Genomic DNA, 23,368 nt, shown 5'->3' on the forward strand with positions numbered 1-23,368 from the left:
GCTCAGTTCGTAACCCAGATTCCTAAAATTAATCTATTGAAAAGCCGCCATATGCTTTTCGCTGATTATATAATTTTGTTTTTACATATTCCACCGCATTTCCTATTTATGAATCCTGTGAGCTCCCAGGGCATTATCTGTCAGAGAGTTACTTCCAGCCCACCTGGTTTAAATAAGATCATCTGAAACATCTGTCTCCTTGGATTAACCAGCTGCCTGAGTCCCAGTCGGGCTTGGAACCTCCCAGGAGCAAGGCCCAGATGAGAGATGCCCTGGTGAGAAAGGCGGGAAACCGACAATAGCTCAGGCACAGGCCTCGTGTGAAGCTAGGGACCTTGACAGTAGCCAAGTGAAGGGAAAGGTGTGAGGCTCGGAAATCTGTCAGTAGCAAAATAAAGGGTCAGGTGTGAGAGACGAGAACCCAATAATCTGTGACGGGTGGAAGTTGGATGAACCACAGAACAGCAGCCAACAATAGACAGCTGGAACAAGGCGAAAGAAATTGCACAGCAGGAAACCAAAATTTGATTTTGATTTTCAGAGGCATATGCATCTCCTTTCTCTGACAGGGCAAACGTCTGTCCTCCCACTGGGTGATTACACTTGCCTTTTTACAGACTAGGAATGCCTTCCATTTCACATGTAGGAAACCCCCGCCATTTAACAGGAAGAAAATACCCTCACTTTCACAGACGGGAAGTGTATACCATTTTGTGACAGGACGGAACGTTCAACCCCTACAGTCCAGAACTGCCCACCCGCTCTGAAAGGTCATACCCAACCTCCATGACATGCATATTGTAACCTTGTAATGTCAAGATCCACAAGGTTGGGCTACAAGCTACTTCTGCTGTCAATGAATTGCCAAAGTTTGTAATGGATAGTTTTCTGGTGCGATCTTTGGGTAAAAATGTAACCAAGTCAATGTTGGGCACTTTAATGATAACTATAGAGGTCTACTTCGAGTAAAAGTTTTAAAGGGCCATTTAGCCTTCACAGGCCATTGGTTGTGCCCCGCAGCCACATGATAATTGGTGGGGGCAAAGAATGCTAAATTGCAAAAGGACACAAGTAGACGAAGGGGTGTCAGTTTGTCGGTGACATCATGTAATTCCCACCCATAGCCCCCAAGTCATTGATGCAGCTTAAGAAAACTTAGATCCTAAGACCAAAGCCAACTGACTCGTGGCTCAGATCCTGACCAGAAAATCCTCTCCACAAACACTTCCTTCCCTGTGGATGCTCTTTGCCTGAGCCCCTCAAGGATAGCGACCCGTATCACACAATAAAGACCACCTACACAAGAAACATACCCGCGAGGCCAGGTTATGGAGAATCACTGTTTGTATCTGTCTACGGTACACTGCCTCAAGCCGCCTCTTCACACTGGAGCTCAGGTAGATATTACTGAACAATAGCCTGGCATTTCCTAGACTGTCTGAGAAGCAACCTTAGATAAGCGCCTGAAGGCCTAGCAGGACCTGGATGCCCGCCAGACGCTCTTTCACGGTTGTTGCTACTGTTATATTGGAGAAAGCACAATCACTAAGACCTTAAACCTCAAGAGCTCAGCTTTCTGTCTTCTCCTCTCATCGTAGGGAAAGTCCAACATTTTCAGAATCCTCCGAGCATTGACAGGTTTTTCCGCACTGTGTAACCAAGTGTATTAAGTTAAGAGGCCATTGCCTCCTTTTGGAAATTAAATCAAATTAAAATAATCCTTTTTGAATTTAGATGAATATTAACTGGCTAACATGGCAAACATGTCAAAAATATGAGACATGTAACTGCCTTAACATATTATTAAACTTTCACTGCAGGCAACACAGCTTTTGGAAATACACCCTGAAATTCCCCAAGCAGCCATGAACTTACCTGCCCTACGACTTGGGACATTGCACCCACGAGCCAACAAACTGTTCCGCATGAGCAGGATAACTGCTTATGAGTCGAGAACCTGTGTAGGAATCGAGAAACAGCTCCTCCGAAGCCAATAATAACTGTTCACGATAAGGTGAGGAAAACCGCTCCCAGTAAGGTGAGAAAAAATGCTTCCAATAAGCAGAGAAAAGCTGCTCCCCATAAACCAAGAAAAGCTTCTCCCCATAAACCGAGAAAAGCTTCTCCCCATAAACCAAGAAAAGCTGCTCCCCATAAACCAAGAAAGGCTGCTCCCCATAAACAGAGAAAAGCTGCTCCCCATAAACAGAGAAAAGCTGCTCCCCATAAACAGAGAAAAGGTGCTCCCTGAAAGCTGAGAAAAGCTGTTCCCCATAAGCTGAGAAAAGCCGATCCCCAGAGGCTGAGAAAAACTGCTCTCCATAAGCAGAGAAAAACTGCTCTCCATAAGCACAGAAAACATGCTCCCATAAATTGAGAAAAAACAGCCCTCATGAGTGAAAAAGTTAAACAATAAAAGTAAAATAACCTCCATGAAAACAAGACTGCTCCAGTGAAAAGTGAATCTACCTTAGTAGGCAAAGAAAAGCCCCATCCTAAGAAATAAAGTTGTCTCTTAAGCTGTAGAGTTGGTTGTATGGCAGATCTAGAACGCGAAACCATGAGCCTAGAAGATGCTCCTTTGACATGGGATATCATGCATGCGTCAGTTGTGTAAAGGTGTAATGTCTGTCAACGTCATGACCTCACACAGTCACTCTGAAGTTTAAGTCGGTAGGAGAGACCCAAGTATCAGAAGTAAAACAAACTGGCGGGAATGTGGAGGAGGGGGATATGAGAAGCACATTTATATTTCTATATTAGAGGTCAACATCTTCAGTGGTTGGTGCTCCAGTAACAGAGGGTTACCGTCTCAGACAGGAGTGGAGGCAATCAGGCTTGGAGATAAACAAGTGCATGGGATGTCCAGGGATGCATGCAGCAACTACCACGCAGAGGTGACAGTCATGAGACGGAGTCTGACTCAGACTCACAGCCAGTGCTATTTCAGAGGTATCAAAAAGAAGCGTAAATTACAAATCAACCCATAAAGCAATCTGGATGTGGTAGTGCACAACCTTGGTGATGGAATTCAGACCCATGCAGGCAAGAAACAACTGTAAGGAAAATATTTAAGGGCTTTCTTATTTGGGACATTTTAGTACGGTGAAAGGTTTTTGGTTTTGCTTTTTTAATTTTTAACAATGGTGTTTCCATGTCCTTCCCACTACCTGTGATCCTCACATGCCTCCACTGCTGTAGGTTGTTGCATGCCAACCTGCATCACACCATCACACCAAGGCTTCCCAAATACCCATCACAGCTCCTGATGTCTACAATGAGTCTATCACAGCCTGCAATTCTCAAATGGCCGAACCAGCGCCCTCTATCCTTGAATCCCCCACCACGGTATTTGATTCTTCAAGCCCCCCAACCAGTGCTCGTGGTTCTTGAAGGCCATCACACATGATTGTTGAATATTACTACCCACGATGCTTGAATGCTTACACCACCACGATTCTTGAATGCCACTAAAACGGGCCACCACCACAATCCATGATTCTAGAATGCCACCACCACGATCCATGATTCGTTGATGCCGCCACCACCACAATCCATGATTCTAGAATGCCACCACCATGATCCATGATTCTTGAATGCCACCACCACAGTCCATGATTCTAGAATGCCACCACCACAGTCCATGATTCTAGAATGCCACCACCACAGTCCATGATTCTAGAATGCCACCACCACAGTCCATGATTCTAGAATGCCACCACCACGATCCAGGATTCTTGAATACCACCACCACGATCCATGATTCTTGAATGCTACCACTACGATCCATGATTCTTGAATGCCACCACCATCATCCCCGATTCTAGAATTGGTCCATCACCACCCACGATTTCTGAATGCCCTCACCATAGTACCTGATTCATGAAGGTACCACCAATTCCATTTGAATGCTTGAGTCACTGCTTCTAATTCTCACAGTCCAGCCAATCTACTGTGGGCGACTCTCCCGTGCCCCTGCCACTACCCACGATTGATACATCCCTAGTCCCCTATGTTTGTTGCAAGCGGCCAGCGCCATCCATGCGTGAAAATGTATCTTGTTCACAATTTGCTCAGATCCGCCAGCTTGAAAAGTAAATGAGCTCATAAGAGGCAGATTGCATTTCTGTTTGATCAGGTCAGGGGACGCGGGGTCTTGGAGCATCAGCATTTCTTGCTGTTTACACAGCAGTTGTAATGCATCAGGCAGGGAGAAATTTGCAAAAGATATATTGTTTCAACTGACGTGCTTACAGTAACCGGTCATTAGACAGGGGAATAACGCCAGCTGGGTAGAAATGGCTCAAGGCCACATTAGAGAGATACTCAACATAATTTTCGGATAACGACATGGCTACTAAGTTCATACAGATAAGAATGGTGGGGGGGGGGGGGATTACTGGAAGTCGGTTACTCACCAGGCTTATTTTTTCATACTTTGAAATAAACCAAAGAGTGCAAGTACTGGCTGCAGGAAAAGATGCCCTCTGATCCCTGCAGAAGTACTAGCTGCAGGAGGAGATGTACTCTGATCCCTGCAGAAGTACTGGCTGGAGGGTAAGATGTCCGCTTATCCCTGCAGAAGTACTGCTCCAGGGTAAGATGCCCTCTTAACCTTGTGCAGATGCTGGCTGCAAGGTGAGGTGCCTTCTTATGCCTGTGCAGGTACTGGCTCCAGGGTGAGATGCCCACTTTTCCCTGCAGAAGTACTAGCTCCAGGGTGAGATGCCCTCCTATCCCTGCACAAGTACCAGCTGTAGGGTGAGATGCCCTACTACCCCTTCACAAGTACTGGCTGCAGGGTGAGATGCCCTACTACCCCTTCAGAAGTACTGGCTGGAGGGTGAGATGTCCTCTTATCCCCGCAGAAGTACTGGCTGGAGGGTGAGATGCCCTCTTATCCCTGCACACGCCCTGGCTGTAGGATGAGATGCCCTCCTATCCCTGCGCAAGTACTGGCTACAGAGTGAGATGCCTTACTACCCCTTCAGAAGTACTGGCTGGAGGGTGAGATGCCTTCTTATCCCTGCAGAAGTACTAGCTGCAGGGTGAGGTGCCCTCTTATCCCCCAAGAAGTACTGGCTCCAGGATGAGATGCCCTCCTATCTCTGCACACGCCCTGGCTGTAGGATGAGATGCCCTCCTATCCCTGCACACGCCCTGGATGTAGGATGAGATGCCCTCCTATCCCTGAACACGCCCTGGCTGCTGGGGGAGATGCCCTTCTATCCCTGCACACGCCCTGGCTGCAGGGTGAGATGCCCTCCTATCCCTGCACACGCCCTGGCTGCAGGGTGCAATGCCCTTCTATCCCTGCACACGCCCTGGCGGCAGGGTGAGATGCCCTCTTGCCCCCTGCAAAGGTACTGGCTGAAGAGTGAGATGCCCTCTCATCTCTGTGTGTTGGAGAGGTGGACTTTTGCTCAGTGCATCCAGTACAATGAGCTTCTACCTTAGGGTCAGTTTACTGCTGAGCACTAATAGCCTTTCCTCGCCCTCCTTTGTAGCTCCAGAGTATAATCGGGTTATTACTGAGAGGGCAGCGCTCCCGCTTAAGGCCACACCCTATCAATGACCGACGCATTGCCAAGCAGCAATTCCAAACACCAAAACAAGATGGAGCCCTTCTTAAGGTGCTTTCAACCACATGCAGTCTGCCGTCCTAACCTCAGTGAAGTACACCCAGGACCCCACTGTGACAGCTGGGACTTTAGGGGGGCAAAGGTGTGGTTGTGGCGCAGGTGATTCAGCCCCAATATCTTCTGCGCTCCCGTGGCTGGTACGTGCAGGCGTCTTGCCTCCTTAGCACAGGGACTATCTTTAAAGGGTCACGGGATCTTGACTCTGCCACAGAACAGGGAAGGGAGCCAGGGGCACAGTAAGACAGGGGACTACTGCTTCATAGAGCTGGCTCCCTATTAATCTGAAAGAATGGCACCAGCACCAGAGATCACCGCCGGCTGCTTCTTTATCAGAATCGATACAACTTGACAAGTGCCTAAGACGCAGTTTACTGTCAGCTGGCACACTGGTTCGCCACACGCCAGAGTATCAGAGTATCTGTGGCAGGAGTGGCAACAAACATCCAGTTACAATAGTGGGGACTCTAAACTTGGTCTATGAATGGGTGACACAGAAACCTTCCAGGCAAGAGTCCTGGGGAGAAAAAATAATATAGCTCGAGACATCTATATATCTATCTCCCTCTCTCTCTCTCTATATATATATATATATATATATAAATCTTTTTTTTTCAAACATCACTACCCTTCAGGTCCAACAAAGAACAGGTGCGACATCAAATGACCAAGTTATACAACAAAAAAAAGGCAACTACTATGGTAAAGTGCAGACACAAGAAATATAAGAGCCGAAGGGGGGAAGGGCTTCTGAAATTAGGTTGAGGACATTTTAGGAATTTTAAACTTAATTATTTGGACAGAACAAAAAACTTTACGAAATAGGTCAAGAATTAAGGGACAACATATATTGGGTCAAGAGAGGAGGTAACTTAAGAGATCTATAGGTGGAAATGAGAACCTTTAGAAATGGGTCTACCAAATGTAGTCAGCAGTAGGGACTGAACCAAGGCAATGAATGGGAGGGAAGGTTTGTTGAACAGCAGAACTGGAGTTTGGAGTTACACAAAAAGGACACCATGGGAAATTGAAATAGAGAATTGGGTGCTTTAGTAACAATAAGGTCAGATTGGGATACTTAAGGGACTGGTTGAGATAAGTGATACTGAGCTTTAAATTGACTCAACAGTAAGCCCTTGGCTTAGCACTGCTTTGATGTGTTGTTGTGGGATGGAAACCCTCTAAAGTTGACACACAGATGAGCTGGCTGTCGTGTGCAGGTTTATTCTCCGCAGACGTATGGCCCACGCGGTGCCCCCCGCAGGGATGTCCCCATCAGCTGGGAGGTGGAACAGCACTAGTCAGGACCAGTGCTCCCGGCCATCACCTGGAAGGTTACACATTCTATAACACAAAGAGCCAATCAGAAATAAGCAAGTGGGTGCAAACAAATACACAGCCATACATCACAACAGTACAACCTTGGCTTCGTGTAGCATAGCGAGTCCTGTATGTATACTACAGAAATATATTTACAAGGCAGCATTGAACAAAACATTAGTCAAACACGTCGTCTGCTTTCCCCCTCCATTCCCAGAACCGTCGCTGCTCCAAGTGTATCATATGTTATGAGGCACACATTCGTATATTAAGATGTTAAGTCCCCCACACAGCATCAAGAACCCCATCCGAAAAAGAGGCAAAGCCATGATTGACTGCACATATAGAGCTCTGTAACCCAAGCTCCCAAAAAGGATGAATTCATAAGGACGGTACTTTCTCATTCAATCTCAGCCGCACAGAGAGGCTCCATTTCCTTTCTGTGTCCCTCCAATAAATACTTCTCCCTCATTCTCGTTTGGCGGAGTTTCTAAGCATTATCAGTCAACCAGTCCTCCTCTAATAAAGGTCCGAGACAGCAAGAGAGTGTATGCACATGCGAATGTGCACTGGTGTAGAAGTATGCGGAGACACGGTTTTAGGGGGACTTGTACACCATCGATGGCTGGACTTACTGCTTCTAGTACTTGCATCTGAGGGTCACATACACTCAAGCTAATCCTTGAGGCCATCGTTTCATCACTAGTTCACCAATGCACTCACAGTCTGTAGTGGAGACAGCACAGAATCATGTAGAACCTTTCAAGAACTCACTTTGGCACATTCAGAAAGAGCCACTATGTGAGGCGTTCGCGTGGAGGAACACACCAGGACTAAGCCACAGTCTTCAATCCAAAGCAGGATCAGGCCTGGTCAGTGCCTGGATGGAGACCACCTGGGAGGCCCAGGGACATTCACTTTACACTAGCACCTGCAGACTGAGCAAAGAGAGGAATAATAGTTCAATGACCAACAGAAGGCCTCATCTACAGCCATCCACCCTACGTGTGCTGACTTGTGTGTGAGCCATGACACTGAGCCTACATGGGCTTAGTCAGTACACAGGTGGCCGAATTCTTGGAACCACAGGTGAAGGAAGAAATAAAGCTTTTTTCTTGCCCTGAAATAGCCGGAATCAGGTCACAGTTTGTGTGTGGTTTGGGCACTTAATCAGCTACCTACAGAGATCCACAATTTAAAAGTAAGCACCCCTCCCATTCCAGATAAGACACCCTGTAGCCAACAAAGCCAACCATCACTGGCAGAAGAGTGACTCACCCTTGCCCCCTAAGAGTCCGACCCGTCTGTGTCAAAAGGACCAATCACGGGCTCTGGCAGTGTGCGCCCACCATGCCAGCAGTGCACCCCTACTTCCACATAGCAAGAGCCATCTCGGTAGAATGTATGATGGAACAACGAATGCGGGAACCACGCATGCCTTAACAACGCGGTCGGAACAACAACCGCGTAGTTTACACGCATGCCTTTACAATGATTTTTCCTTGCAAAAGCATGTAAAGGCATGTGTGGGAAGGGCATGCGTGGTTCTATCATGCCACCTCGCCACCCGCCCTAAGGCCCAAAAGTATCCCACCCCTAATACTTAAACAACCCCGACCCTTCACCATCCCTAAAAAGACAAAACTAACCCAACCCCCCCTACCCTGCCCCTAAAAACACCCATCGCAGTAGCACTGCCCTGCAAAGCGCTACACTGTACGTCATCCATCCGGTACTGAAAATCGAAGCTGCACAGTACTCTATCGGTGACAATGGCTAACTGGTCACATCATGCTCTTCCAAAGGCAGCTCTGTTGCAGAGCCATAAATAAACTATTTGACACCATCGTCAAAATACTTTAGCTCAGTTTATGTCTAACTGGCTTTTGGAGGTAGGTTTTGCTTCTGTTTTTGGGGCAGGAAGAAAGGGCAGGTAAATGTCGGACCACCCCTGATGCTGAACATATCCTGTAATTGCTGAGATGCCTTTCATTTATTTTAGGGTTTTTATAAACCGCTACATAGGTCTCCCCGTGGCCTCTAAAAAGCGTATGAAGAGCATCTGCTGTACAAAATGTTTCTGCAACAAACGAACAGTTCAGAGCAATTTACATTTTCGACAGAGAAATTCATTGTAGTCTTGTGCCGAGCATCCCGTCTACTCTGCAAGCACCACACGTAATTGGACCGTCTCCCTAACACCAACACCAGAACGCATCCGTTCTGCCACCTCCAGATGTGTGCACTTAAAGCTGATCTGTCCAGTAATACTGGTACCACTCGACTGGTCAGAAATAAAGTGCTACCCCAACTAAAAAGGGGCAACATTTCTCACAGAAACTGAAAAAGCACAAAAGCCACCTGCAGTGAAGTGTTGCTTTTGAATTGATACACCATTTTTTTTTCTTGCAAACGGTTCCACTGGAAGAATTTCGCTGTTCTTGCAGAGTTGCTCCCAGGCATGAAATAAGAACTGGTACACACTGCCGAAACTTCATGGAAGAAAACAATGAAAAAACGTATTGAATTTGATTGTTTTTCACTTCTGGGTTTCGTGACCCAAAAAAATTCAATAATGAAGGAAAAAGCACACTGTAAACTTGAAAAACCAACTGCTACCCACAATTCATCCTTCTCCAATGCAACTGACCTAAAACAGCTTAGTTAGATAATGAAAAAACACGAATTGCCCAGATACCATTTACATTCTAGGCAAACACAAGTCGAGCTCACTCCAAAGTACTCAAATTATTTTAATCGGCAGTCTGTGGAACTACAGACCAACACCTTCTCTCATCAGCTGACAAATCAACTACTGAACTACATACATCGGTCCAGTTCTCATCGGCTGACCATTCAGCTCCTGAGCTACACACATTGGTGCTGCTTCATCGTCTGAGCAGCAAACTTTTGAACTACACCTTCAGTCCAGCTCCTGCGACAGCCTCACCAGTTACTGAAACCATAGCCCTTCCATCGCCTAATCCAGGTTCCACTGTCCAGCATGTCCAACCATTGACAATATGCATCTCTAGCACAGCCACCAATGACATGCCAACCAAGTATACAAATTAACACCTAGAGTTCAGCTACCATTCACAGCCTAGTCTACTACTAAACTTATGTATATATCCACCCTGGCACCATTAATGGTACCACTCAACTGCTGGTATTTTATATTGTCAACCCAGCTCAAGCGGACACCCTAGGTATGATTAAGATCCCAGCAATTACACCTAATATGCAATTGTAGACCTATTACTAGAGGCAAGCTTCACAACACGAACATAAATCGAGGGTTAGTGTGTGCCTAGTTTTGTTCTTAACTTCCCACAACTGTTTTGAGAAACAGCACACAGCCAATGATTTAGACTGGACAATAATTGAAAACTGCAAATGTCAAAATAGTATGAGTGACGTTTTAATACTCACCTCTTTCACAGAGAACAAGAGTGGATTTTCAAACTATCGCCTTACAGAAAAGAGACTGAACGATGCGATGGAATGGAATGCACAAACATGATCTCAGCCTGAACTCATGAATGAGAATGGCAAGTTTAAAAGGACCAGCCACATGTAATTTCACTTAGAAATTAATACATGTAAGGCTAGGCAGATGGAAGAAAACAGAACATAGTTTCTTGAATCAACTAAAACATTCAGTAGGGTTAGCTGCACTAAGGAGTGAAATTATAGGACACATAAATCTCCCAGGTAGTCTTCTGACTGAGTACGGGTGGAGTACAAAATGTTAGCCACCACCCCCAGGTCCCTAAGGACTCTATGGACACAACATCGTAGTTGAGACTTTTAAGGGTGGTATTTTAAAAGGTAGGGTACCCCATGAGTGAGACTGCAGTAAACACACCAGAGATGAAAGATGATGTTGCTGGTTAGAGCTTATGATGAATATGTACCTATGAGCAGTGTTTCCTAGCAGACAAAACATGACATTGTGAGGTACATTTGAATATAGTGTTCACTTGTGATTTTTTAAAACTAACTTTGTTAAGTGATTAATCCCTACAGGACGTGATCCTGTAACAAAGCCTGTTGTGCCCTGGAAAACAGGTTTACCCTTTTGCTGTCACTACAGCACACTGTACACAACACAAGGTTAGTGGAGGGTACCAACCAACACAGTTCATTGATTCAGTCACAAGTTTCACAGCCCAATAAACTACTGAAATACACAACTTCAATCTAACTACCAACGAAACCCAGTCAAACTACTGAAATAATTCACTTCTAATCCATTGACTATGGCCGTCCAGCCAACTATTGAAATTGTACATTCTCAATCCACAGTCAATCAATACATTAAATAATATCCTCATCTCCACTGACAGTCTACTATTAACATTTAAGCTCGTCTCCTCTGACAGTCTACTAATTACATTGAACCTCGTCTCCACTGACGGTACATCATCAACATTAATGAAGTGATCCACCTTCAACCTCACAACCACTAATGCACAACCAAACATCTGACGTGATACGCCTTCAAACCAGAAACCATCAACCACCTGCCTAAAAACGTACATGCTGTTTTTCAACTTCAACAGCCTATCAAGCTATTAAAATGAAAAGCTTTCCACCTATCAAATTACGTGCGAGCCCCTGAAAGTACTGTAAAAATGCTCTTACAGTCTAGGTACCATTCACAACCCATCAAATCAAGATAAACCCCTCATCACCCTCCATCCCACACAGCTGAAATTACCATACAGTCTGCAACACCACAACAATCCCACGCATGCACCGGCAGCTACCACCAACTGCTTACCCAGTAAGAGGACACTATACACCTGTGACCAAACACAAAGCAACAATTACAAGCAATAACATCAATCAAAACATGAAGGCATTAACTCGTTAAAACGCCCCTCTTCCTCTGCCCACCCCCAGTCAAGCAAAGAAAAGGACAGCTGCAGGTCTTGCAGCAAATGGCTTTTAATTAGAATTCCATCCAGAAACAGCACGAAAATCTGAATTCACATTCAGATGTAAATGAGCAATCGTCATTGCAGCCTGAGGAGGTAACCTTCTGCAAAGTAGCAGAAGGTGGACTGGAATCATTGCTAGAATTAAATCCTGCAAATAATTTATGTTTTCAAAAGTAAAGTAACAACGATGCAAATCTCATTCCCTGAAATGATTCTACCAGCTGTTGGTAGTTGTTTGTCTTACTTTGTATTACAAAGCCGCTGACATTTCCTCAGGCATCCCCAAAGACTGCTGCGCGTATTCCGAGCCTTCCGACTGGTTAAAAATAAGGTTGGCTCAAACATCGCAGCGCTTCCTGGTTGGTTATAAATACCAACCTCAGGGCAGACGCGTCCTGGTAAGTGTGCAGACAGGAATAGCATCAGGATCAGGTAAAACAGCACTCAGCTTGCTTGAGCGCTCCCTGCAGATTACAATAAGGTTATTTCCTTGCCTTGTGCAGGTATTTGCCACTGCCACTAGGTGGCATCCCAAGGATGCCGTCTTACCTCAGTTTACTGAATCACTAGCACTCCTCACAGGTGAAAACAGTCTCCAGAACTATTGTACCATATAACAGAAGGAGGGGGCTGGATATTAATGTATTACACACAGTGCCTCTTGCGGTGTTCACTCATTTTGCTACCGCACACGCTTACATTAATTGTAGAAAAGGTTCTTTTCCGAGCTAATTTGCTATATGAAAGGGACCCCGAAAGCCACAATAGACAAAAAGAGGATTAATGTTGCAATTTTCAGCCCCCACAATGGAGCCATCTAATCTTTATCCTTCCCCACTCAACCTAATGCACTTGTATAAATGTGAGCTGCTGGACTACTGCATTGGGTGTAGTGTTCGTAGCAAAACTCTGATTGCGTGGTTGCACTGTTCACTCACCATAAAGGAATGTTATTAAAAAACTGACACAGATTGGGGAGGTGTTATTAGGTGAATGAATGAATAAATGGAGCGTTCCAAAGGTGCAGAGGGAGACAGTATGGGGCAAAGTAAGGTGGTGGGAAACACACTAAGGACCGATCTGGACACAAGAACGAGGAAATTCTGTAAAATCCTGCTTGATGCCTGGTGTGAGGGGGAGGAGGGCTCAGTGGTTCTGCATATGTTTACCAGATTGCAGGTGGCACAAGCAGTCTGCAGGAGTAGCCTACTTTACTAAAGACCCAAGGGGTTTGTAGAATCATGTTTTAGGTGAAGTAGGGCTGTATTAGCAGGTGTTCATCAAGTCTTACCGGTAGATCTTTCAATTGCGGTGCTGATGAAGAACACTTTATTTCACTGCTGAAATCAACTCGATGGTTTCGGAATGAAGGAAGCATTGATTCGGAGGGTGGCCTAGGAAAGGGAAATGGTTTGTGAGGGGGAAGTAAATAATTTGTTTCAGTGGGGTTAAAAATTAGGAAGCGCCTGGAAATTTCACATCAAATGACCACATAGTGGTGTCTATTTCCAGTATAAATACATACCGCTGTCCACTGTCTCTATAAATATGGACCGTGCCCTTTGGCTATGCAAGTATGCCCCAGAATCTGTACTCTGCCCTATTCTGTACTGCTCGTTGTATATTGTAGTCAAGGAAAAACTTTCCTAAGGGGTATTCTGGTTACCTCCTTAAAAAGATTGCTAATTTTATTAAAAAAACGTAAAACACCCTAAAAACTTTGGTTGAAGGGTCTTATGGTTATGATTTCAATTCTAAAGAGCAATGGAATCTCAGTTTTGATTATTAGCTATGCAAACATAAGGATCTGCATGCAGGAGTCCTGACCTCGCGCATGAAGACATCTGCCGCTGGAAATATTGTCTTTCTTCTCTCTATAATCTCTGCTGAAACATCTAGCTGTTGGGGCTGGTAATGTCGCCTTGCAAGTGCATTTGATGTCTCGGCACACATTCATTGTTTCGGAGAGTAACTGCAGCATTTCTTCTCTATGCAGGGCTGGGCTGGCCGTAGAAGGCATCGGGCGTTTTCCCGCTGGGCTGGAAGGGTTTTGCAGCGGTGGGGGCTGGTTTTGTTAGCGGGGGCCGGTTTTGCAGCAGTGCTGTAAACTTGGCCGTAGTAACAGAAGCAGCTGTGGTTCGCACTCTTCCCCCGGCACCGCGAGTCCCTCGGTCACTCACTATGTTGGATTTCTTTACCCCAGCTCTACTTTTTTGTTTATGAGCAATGCTCATTAATTCTTGCCCTTTTAATGAAGCTCTGATGTAGATTCCAGTGACTTCCAGAGCGGAACAGGATTTTTAAAATCTACATAGTCTCGTTTACAGGTAACCAGCTCCTGAGCCTTCACATTTTGTTCCTTGGCCAGCAACACACCCGTTCCACCAGCTCCCAGATGTGCTAGGATCCACCGAGAGGCTTGATTTGAGCTCACATTGCCCTGAAGGGGCACTCCAAGCAATTTTTTCACATGATTCAAGCAGCGCAGAAACTGCCGCCCCCGTTAAAATGATCAGGTGGTCTCTGCCAACCAGCTTCCATTGAGATTTCAGCCCAGAAACTGGCTCAAGAACCCATCCCACCAGACATACTACTTAAACATGGACCAGCAGTGGACAGATTCACAGCAAGTCGAAGAAAGCACACAAAAGGCAGTGGCCTCCTAAGGTGTGTTCCTACCCATCACAGCGCTGACCATGTGCACCAACTACAAGGTATGACAAGCCAATAAGAAAACAAAATGTCATCTTAAAAATTCAAAATGAATATGGCGTAAAGAGTCTACAGCCTCGGCATCCAGATTAACAGCCATAGAAGAAGCCACACAGGCGCGCTCCTAAGAGACGGGGACGGGGGATGAAGGTTTCTGAGAGTAGTGCTGGCATAGATCAGGGGACACACCCGCAGAATGTGGGGAGGGCCCCAAAACTCTTGTAACGCACATTTATTAGCGTTTTGGTTCAATTGGGGGTTCGCAGACTATTGGGAGCTCCCTTGTACGACACAGGGCTGTGTTAAGCCCCGGGTTGTTGTAGCATATATCTGTTCACGCCCTAAACGTTACCGATGCCTGTTTCCAAACAAAATTTTAGGTTGCGAAGTGCTCCTTCAGCTAAGCCTCGCATCTCCCCTTCAGCAGAGACAATGGATTTCTGCTTCCTTGTTGTCCTGCAGGAACTTCCGGAATGATGGGTCTGGCACGAGCTGCTTCGTGTTTTTAGCAGGATCCGGGTACTTGCAGTTCATCTATCACCTGCTCTCGCGCAGCCGACACGCTCGCGCCTCCTGGTTATTCACGCGTGCGCGAGGCATAAATCCTCATCAGAAAAGAGTATAATGGTGTGTCGCCGGAGCGAGGCCGAAGAGGGCGGTTCGGTGACACGCCCACGTTCACAGCGCTGTGCACGTGCAGGAGTGGGGGAACGCAGCTTCCAAGGCCTCCTCCGAAGACCGATGAAGAGGAACTTCCGTGTATCATAGCAACAGACGAGTGAACTCTGTGAAGGCCTTGGCAATTACAACCATACACTAGTGAACCAATTATAAAACTACTTAGTAATCGCAGTGCTCAAAATTGATACGAAAACGTGCGGCAAATTAATAGGCCACATAATTGGGTAAGTGTGTGTGTGTGTCTGTGTGTGTTTTTGTTTTGTTTTTTGGGGGGGTAGGCAGGGAATCTTTGCGAGGGGGAGTCTTTGCAGGCCAGTCGAGAATACAAAGGTAATGGTTAGAAGCCTCTTAGTGACTGCAGGACAGTTATACATGCAAACTAGGTGATAAGATGCAGCATAGGACCTCGAAGCCAATCGAACATGCAAAGGTAGCATCTGGGGCCCAATAGGGATTGGAGCCGAGTCAAAGATACAAACATGATGCTCGGTAGTCTAATGGCATGGAGGGATATCGGACACGCAAAGGTAGCACTCCCATGCCCTACGGGATTTGAAGGTGTGAATATGCACTGAAGGGTCATCAAAACCGCTAAGAGGGTGCTTCGGCACCTAATAAGTATCGAAGATGCAGCTGAACATGCAGAGGTAGCCCTCAGTGGCCAGCAGGATCAGAGGTGCTTAGAGGCCTAGTAGGCGATGACAATACCCGGGGCCCAACAAGGACTGAAACGCCCCTCTAACGAATAAAGGTGGTGCTTAGGAATCCAATAAGGAGTAAAGACCAGGCAAACATGTTAATATGAAGCTTAGTTGCTCAAGACAGACGGAGGACCAGTCGAATCTGCAAATGTAGAGTTTAGGATCCCTGAGGAGCTGAAGGCCCATTTTACAAGCACAACTTTAATATGGATTGGTGATCAGTGGAACAGGCAAAGGTTTTGCTCAAGCTCCCAACACAGGATGAAGGAATAAATACACAACAGTGGCATCTACAGCACAATATGGGTTGCTTAGAAACCCAACACTGATGCAAAGTTGTCCCTCGTGTGTCTGTCAATAAAGCTCAGCCTTCCAGAAACAAAAAGCTGGATGTGGCAACATCACATTACAGCCACAGTGTATTTATATACCTATCTGGAGCATGACCGGTTGATGGGTCCAACACTAAGCGTGAACATTGGAAGTGCACACACATCTATCTCAATGGGCAGGACAAGGTAGAGTTGTTGCTGCCCCGCCAAGGAGGCTTTACTGCTCTCACAGTAATGTCCTCCTCTGAAGATGCTAAAGATTACCAGGTGCCTACATATCTGAAGAAAGTGATACCTCTGCCTCCTTCGGCCTGGGATAAGGCAGCGGATCAGGACCCACATGGGATGGGTCCTGGACAAAAATAATTTCCCAAGTCTCCAGATTGGTTACTGGTTGGCAAGATATCTGGTTCTCAGCACATTAGAGGGAGACACATGAGAGGGTGTTAGCTGGAGTGGGCAGAGAGGGCTTTAGTTGTAAAGAATTCCCTTATGATATTGAGTGAAAGAAACTCAGTGGAGGTGAAAGCACATAAACAGCTAATAGCATTAGGTGAGAGATGAACACTCTACTGGGCTGAACCAATAGCTGAAAGAGGCTTGTCGAAGAAAGTCAATGGTTGGAAGGAGAGGATAAAGCCTACTCGAGGTCTATTGTTAGCAGAAGGTGTGTTTGACAGCTTCGCTGTCAACACCCAGTCCTTACAATAATGCCTTTCTCTATACAATGCATCAATGAGAGGAAGAACTTAATATATGAGGTTTCAGATTATCACGTTAACTAGTACCTCACACCTTATAATGCAAGCACTCCATGAGGGGAGGAATGATAAACCGGCTGCGCAACCGCAAGAAGTCAGAGAGAAATACTGCACTGAAGGGAGCCACAGGTCACCATATGTATACGTTTAAGAATCAATTGTACTGTAATTGTATTTAAATAGTTCTTACTACCCGTGACGAGGCATTGAAGCACTTTTTGGTGAGTAGCACACTACTCTGGAACCCAAAAGGATTAGTGGGGGATTAGAAAAGGGAAATATGAGTTAATGTGAGCACAGACATGTGAGTCTATTAGTTGGCCTGATTAGGATCATGGAGGGATAGAAGAGGGAAGAGTTTATAACCTGTTATTTGGGAGATCACAGTAGTAAGATGAGGTATAGGATGAGTAAAAAGGAGAGATGGAGGAGGGAGAAGTGTAGAAAGGGATTAGGGAGATCACAGTAGTAAAATGTGGGTTGGGGCGAGTCAAAGGAGGGATACATGAGGGAAGAATTTGAAGAGAGTAGTTTGGGAGATCATAGTAGTAAACTGAGGTTTGGGGTAAGCCAGGAGGGATAGAGGAGGGAACAGTCAAGAAAGGGTTATTTTGGAGACCATAGCAGTAGAACGAGGTTTGGGGTGAGTCTATGAGTTGAGGTAGAGGATATACTGAGAGAGGTATAGGATAAGACAAAGTAGTGCATTGGAAAGAGTTAAAGTTATATATTTTTGCCTCTTTTCTCAGTAGGGGTAAAGTAATACATATATAGATAAATGAATACATAGAAAGGGTATACACGCATAAGGAAGAAAATATGAGATTTAAAGTTGTACTGTATAAACTCAGACTTTCAAGTGTTGCTGTACTTTAAGCTAATTTTGTCACTTTTTTATTTTTGTTTTTCTCAATATTTCAATAATGAAGAGCTTGTAAATAAAATATTTATGAAAATATTTACATATTGTGATAGGTAAATAAAACAGAGACCCATAAGCATTTAAACAGACAACTTATATAAAAACTATGCAGTGCCAAGCCAGACATAACTAAAATTACCATACTACACTCTTCTTGCAGTCAAGTACTGCTACGGAGTGCATACAAGAAACAATAACAGTGCCTGAACCCATCACAGCTACTGTGCAGGCAGTCTCACAATAACTCCAAGTATCAAGCATGAAACTTTTATTCCAACCCAGCTACCATTTGAAAAGCCTTTACATCTGCAAACCAGACCATACTCCCCTCATCAACTTCCATAAACGATTTTGCAATAAATGCTCCTGGAGTGCCTATCAAAAAAGGGGATGCCCCCAACCTCTGATCTCTACAGGATTCCTAGCCACAGTCAAGATGGCTGCCAAATGTGCAAATATTTACACAGGATCAACTCTTCAGCATGCTGAGGGTACACTACTAAGTGAAAACGTGCCTGACACGTTCACACAACACAAACACGGGCAGCTCTTTGAGAAATCACACACCTGAAGCTTTTATTGGCACTAATAGTTGATGCTAAAAAATACAGCGCTTCCAGAGCTGTGGACTAACATAGACAACTTATCAAGCTTCGCCGTTAACAATCTGTCACAAACAAACACTTGCTCATTAACATTGCAAAGGCCACACTGTAAAGGTCCTTTTATGGGTGGGCTGGGGCAAAGTAAATCAATCGGTTAATCAATCGGTTCAGGGCAGTTAATAATTAAGTGAACAGGGTTTATGAAAACACTGGGCCATCTTTATAGGAAGAACAGGTTGATAATTACTGAGTGCAGCTGTGGTGCTGTGGTAGGCTGGGGTGCAGCTGGAACTAGCACTGCTAGAAGGGGGCAGGCAGGAGCCACAGTAAAGGAACTTCACCCAGGAGAAGCCACCTTCAGTTGCGGCCGTATTTGGTGGCAGTGGGAACGAGGGTGGAGGTGGGGGAGGTCAGCCTTGAGAGTTTCAACAATGATACCAGCTGGTGTGCCTTGATAAGGTGGTCGTCGGACAGCAAACAAATTGACCCAGTATGCTGAATGGTCCCTTCTGAAATTTGTGGTCATCTCTACAGTCACAAATTTGAATCTTGGGAAGGCCAACTCAGCTTTCCATCCTTCAGATGTTGGTGAATTGAGTAATATTCAACTGGGTAAGGGTCGTAATGCAGATGGACCCTGCAGCACCGCTGCAAAGGGGGCCCCCAACCATTCAAGGGGACACCATTCAGCCCAATGTCAAAGAATATCTGTTAGGTATAGGAGACTCTGGGCCCCTGACCCGGTTCTGCAGGGGATCCCCATCATTTTGTCAGTGGACAGTTTCTGCCAACATAATTATTTTTCACATTTATTGACTGGCACACGTCATTATAGAATCACTTAAATACAGAAAGACTAAATTCCTGGCTGAAGTTAACACAGACTGACAGGACTTGGACCATATTTACTAATAACCAGAGGGACAGCTCAATGAAGAAACCGTGCCCATGGTAAGAAAGGTCTGTAAACTCACCACCACGAATAAGTAATGGCAGCATCTGTTACTTGAAGCAATTAGAAACAGCAGCACTGCGGTCTGAAGCGCTATATAAAACACACGATCTTAATAAAGAAGCTTGATAACACCTTGTCACACCATCTTCAGACCAGTTGCTACCAAAGTAACGATTTCTATGGATTTACCCGATGGAAATCACTTCTCACGGTTCTTGAGGAGTAATTTTTTTGTTTCTAAATATGACTCTGTTTTGTGGTCGTGAGATTAGAAGATCATTCAACAGGACTAGTACAGTTCGAGTTAAGGGCAGGAAGTACGAACAAGACCTTCCCCAGACTCTGCCAGAGTACTAATTGTCAATAAAAATAATGGATAGACTTTCCCACAATGCAACTGTTACACCGCCTGGCATCTGAAATACCACCTCATTCTTAGTGGCTCCTTATGGGAGAGTAGCTGCTTGGTGGCTGTCTAAGTTTTTTGGGGGATACGGACCTCACCCACATCCAGTGGGTGATGTCTGTCAAGCTCATCACCTAGACCCAAATTTCATGTGAAGACCGGAAGTTAGAGTTATCTGTAAGACTTATTTGCTACATCTCAGGAACATTCTAGCATTAGAACCTCTAGCCAGTCCATATAAACTCAACCACGTCAGATTCTATGCACGGAAATATCCAGTAAGAAAGAGAGTTTGAAGGCCTTTCAAGTGAGGCTGTGGACTTTCTCAGTGAGTCCTTGGCTCCAGGAACACAGAAATGGTATGGCGGGACATAGAAAGCATCAGTAAGTTGGTGCATGAAAGGGCTTTGGATCCCTTTGAGGTATCTGCTGTAGGTTTGTCGATTTTTCATCCACTTTATGTAGTAAAGTTTTACATTACAGAATAAAGGTCAGCAGTGGTAGCCGGTCATACGTTGGTTGAGGGTAGATCTCTTGGTAGGGATGTTTTTGTTTGCTGTGTTTTAAAAGGCTTTGGGTTGTGTAGGCCTCCAGATCCTCAATATAGCACTCTGTGGGATGTTAATTTGTTTTTTTAACTTGTTTACAAGGTAGCTAGGGAATAGTTATTTGATGTTGCAGCAGTTAGCTGCTTTGTTAGCAAATATGTTATTCTTAGTTTCTTTCGCAGGAGATGTTAGACCTTTGATGTTAGAGCACTTGAAATAGATTTTGCAATCATGAGGAAGTTATTTCTCATATGACTCCGGGTCTAAGACTATGGCATCATAATTTTTTTGTTTTTATCCTATATTTGTGAATCATCCTACTCTGTGTGGTGAGATGTTTAAAAGAATATAAAACAAAAATGAGAGAATTTTGATGCAATAGAGTTCATCAGTTACTAAATAACATGATGTAATTTGGTCTGGTTTTGTCTGCAACTATTGCAAAATTCGTTAAATTGCTCATGAGCGAGCCTGGAGTGGATCTGAGTTTGTTTAGCACTTACTCAGTGAAGGGTGTAATGGCAAGTAAGTTTGGTGGCGGACTGGAGAAGATACTTATGGCAGCTGATTGGTCTAATACTGATGTGTTTGTGAGGTTTTACCACAAACTTGTGGAGTCTGTTTCCAGGGCGGCTCTTAAAGTCTTTGAACATGCTTAATGCTAGCGTATGGTCTTTACATTAAATGTACATTCTCCACATGAGCCTGAACAGATAATCTAGATTTCACTATAGACCTGGAGGCTAGAATTATAAATGGGTGTAGTTGCAAGGTTTTGCTGATTTAGTCGCAAAGACAACAGGTTTACAATAGTTTTGGTACACTCAGAGACCTGTACTTTTGCTAATTCATATTTACGTTTAACATATGCTCAGTATTTCCTTTGATAGAGTATGGATATGGAGCTCAGCAGTTTAAAGATGAAGAAGAAGAAACAAGGAATATGTTCCACCGGAAGAAAGGAAGTCTGAGAGCAGAGGAAAGAGGGTGGATTCCAATGTCTTTGGGCTTTCATGAGCTGGATATTGGTTCTGATTCTAAAATGTTTTGCTGGTTTTTACTTTTAATAACTGCAGACTTCTAGCAAATAAAAGTCTTATACATAAGTTTATGCTATGTGCCTTTAATGAAATACAAGTTCAGATCTCACCCTCAAAGCTCTCTAAGTCTTTATAAGTATTGAACCCCGTAAGCCAGTTCTTGAACTCACCTTGAAGAACTACAAGGACGTGACAAAGAGTTTGAACCAGGAAGTGCCCACTTCCAGTCTTACAGGACAAATGACCTGAAACATCCTCTAAGACCAAGACCCTCTCCCACTTGACTGTTCGCCACCTGCAAGCAACAAACAAAAGGAGAGGCTAGATCCAGTAAAGGAATAGCCTGACCAGCTACTGAGAATCTGTGGAGCTGCCTTCAGACATAAAGCGATGAGCCACAGATAAATGACCAGCTTAACAGCAATGCAACCAGCAACTACTGCGGAGGAGCCCAGGAGTTGTGAGCTTGACTTGTTGGTTCTAATACAGTGCACCACCACCCCTAGAACGCTTGACCTATGGATGCATGGACAACACCCCTCCTGAAACATCAGCCTAGTCTGAAAGTACTTGTGGTCAGTCTGCTCTGCTACACCTCCCTTTTCAAATGGATTCCATAGGAACCCAAGCACAAGGCCTTCACCACAAAGGGTGACATGACCCCTAAAGCAATATAACTGACGTAGCACTGCCGTGTATCCCCAATACCCTCACTTGACCTCTGCCACGGCAACAAGGTCGAGATGTGATGCTTTGTGTAGGGTCAGTTCATCAAACCAGTGAAGCAATGCAGCACGTTATGGCACCAACAGCTGTGGCAGCACAGAACTCTATATTGCAGCATGAAAGCAAAAATAAAACACATTCACTGTGAAATTACTGGGAAGGACAACAGACAAACATTTTTTTTTTTGTCGGTGCATCAATAATGCTTGGACCATTCCCATCATCACTGTACATATATCTAAAATACATGGCAGTTACCCTACTGTGTTGCTATCCTGAGACTTCCACACTCCAGGGAACACCAGCTCTAGTCATCTATTGGGTCCACCAGTGCATCAGTTACCATCCACCGTAAGTCCCTGGATGCCTGACCCCTGTCAGTCCCTAGCTCTAACAGCTTGGTACCCAGAACTGTGCACTCAGAGTGGCATGGTGGCCAGGAGCTTAGGAAGGGGACCATATTGCCTTTTTTTGTTTTGGAACTCTTTATTGATTGATTAGAGCATCACAATACATTGCAAAGGGAGAAACATAAAAAATGATTATGGGCAAGTAGAATAACACAAACAAGGCCTGTACCTGGCCACATGGTACAGCGTTGATAGTGCAACAGCAATACACAGATCCATACATATAATAGTTCGAGGACTGAGGTGTGAACCAGTATTCGTATCTCTTGGGAAGGCCCCCAACATGACAGTCCGATTTTGGATGTGAGGCCGCTCTGGGGCATGTAGAATTATGGGGGTGAGAGGCATGGTGTACAGTCAATGGCATGCGTCCACATGTATCTTCATGGGGAACGACCTGGGGGGAGGAGGGGAGTGAGGTTTAAAGTAAGTAGGGGGGAAGGAGGGCAGGGAGGAATGAGGGAGGCTAAAAGGGCAGGTATTGGGGTGAGTGGAGGGTGGAGATTGGGGGAGGTACACTTATGTAGATGTATATGTATATGTGTGACCATCGGAGGAGGCAGGGAGAGATGGATGAGTGGGTAGAGGAAAAGGGGGAGGGGCGTATTGCTTTTTATATACCCTTAAATATGAGCCAGGCAAGCGTCAAGGGTCAAAGGGGCAC

General features: G+C 45.1%; 1 protein-coding gene across 2 annotated transcripts in view; it reads right to left on the minus strand.

Moving 5' to 3' along the window:
* Positions 1-23,368, minus strand: part of VAV2 (vav guanine nucleotide exchange factor 2) — a 708,430-nt gene that overhangs the window by 418,489 nt on the left and 266,573 nt on the right. The window lies entirely within an intron of this gene.

Source organism: Pleurodeles waltl, chromosome 6 (genome assembly GCF_031143425.1).
Source record: "Pleurodeles waltl isolate 20211129_DDA chromosome 6, aPleWal1.hap1.20221129, whole genome shotgun sequence".
NCBI lineage: Eukaryota > Metazoa > Chordata > Amphibia > Caudata > Salamandridae > Pleurodeles > Pleurodeles waltl.